This window comes from Larimichthys crocea, unplaced genomic scaffold (assembly GCF_000972845.2).
Source record: "Larimichthys crocea isolate SSNF unplaced genomic scaffold, L_crocea_2.0 scaffold54430, whole genome shotgun sequence".
Lineage (NCBI taxonomy): Eukaryota > Metazoa > Chordata > Actinopteri > Sciaenidae > Larimichthys > Larimichthys crocea.
The window spans coordinates 1-1364 of NW_020857109.1; the positions used below are offsets into that span (position 1 = coordinate 1).

At 39.5% G+C, this 1364-nt stretch overlaps 1 long non-coding RNA gene across 1 annotated transcript; it reads left to right on the forward strand.

Moving 5' to 3' along the window:
* Positions 1 to 164: 164 nt before the first annotated feature.
* On the forward strand, positions 165 to 765 carry LOC113745241 (uncharacterized). Its single transcript, XR_003462058.1, has 3 exons — positions 165 to 236; positions 386 to 499; positions 621 to 765. It is a non-coding gene; the product is annotated as an uncharacterized LOC113745241 (long non-coding RNA).
* Positions 766 to 1364: the final 599 nt, after the last annotated feature.

Consider the following 1364-nt stretch of genomic DNA (forward strand, 5'->3'; position numbering starts at 1 on the left):
AATATTACCATCAAATTTATAGAAGACCCACCCCTTGGGTTTATAAGACTTAGCAGGCAAAGTAAGATTTTAATGGTTTGCGCCTTTACCAAGATGATTGATTATTGACTGTTTTCTTTGTTGCTAACTGAACTGACATAACATGTCGTTTTTGATGTCTGTTTTAGCACCATCTGCTTCACTGTCAAGACCACCTGCTGACACCAAAAGGAAACTGTACGAGCCACAGAGTAATGGTAATTGCAATTTAACTTGTTTCGTCATCTGCAATACATTCATGTTACTCTCATTAAATTAATTGTCTTATGTCATGCAGTAATATCAGTTATCTTTCAGTCATTTACTGATGAATGCTTTGTGTTATCTGGTTGTTTGTCTGTGCTAGTAGTCCCCCCCAGGCCTACAGTGAAGAAATCTGTGCCCCTTCCACCTGAGCTGCAGTTTCTGGCGAAAGAGCTTGCTATTCCCCAGCAAACCGAAGGGACTGTCTCAGCACCAGGTATGTATTATGGCCTAATTTCAATATTCAGTTTGACTTTCTCCCCAAAATTAAATCCTCAAGACTGTTACACATAGGATAGTAAAATTGAACAAATAAATACAGTAAAGTAAATTTTCAGGAACCCTGCCACCTTCTGAGACCTCCTCTTCTGCTCATACACCTGAACCACCACACAGTAAGAACTGTTTTCTTAAGTGTTACTGTGCCTCAGAATAGTCTATATCAGACAGTCTATAATAAGGAGAATAAAACTTATAAATCCCACAAATTAACTTTGTCATTCGGTTGTTGATCCGGACTCAACACAACCTCAGACAACTGGATAGTACGAGTTTTGTTTTATCTATCTTATAATTTAAAAAAAAAAAAAAAAATCTCCTTTAATTACTACATGCACTAAGGGTCTGTATTGGTGTTTTTTTTTTTTTTTCCTTGTCACCACAGGTTTGGGTCTTGGCTTGATGGGGCCACACCAACCGAGAGAACCAGCACTGAAACAACATGAAACACCTGAAAAAGCCACTTGAGACAACCAGACGTAAGATGTTTTCTTTATATATCGGCTCTTGTGTTGCTACTCGCTGATATAATAAAATGGTGGGAAATACATGTCACTAATTATGTTTTTGTTTTTATCCTTGTTGCCACAGTTGGGTCTTCTGTTTTTGGTGCCCCACCGGTACAGAGACAAGACCAGGACATAAGCAACTGGACCTGTTCGCATCATCAAAAAGTGTGGATGAGGACAGAGCTCCAGTCTCTTGGACTGTGGCCTGGGTTCCATCACATGATCAAGCCAGGAAATGCTCTTTCATTATGGCGTTTCCCTCCACAACCAGAGCTCATAGACACTGTTTCTGAA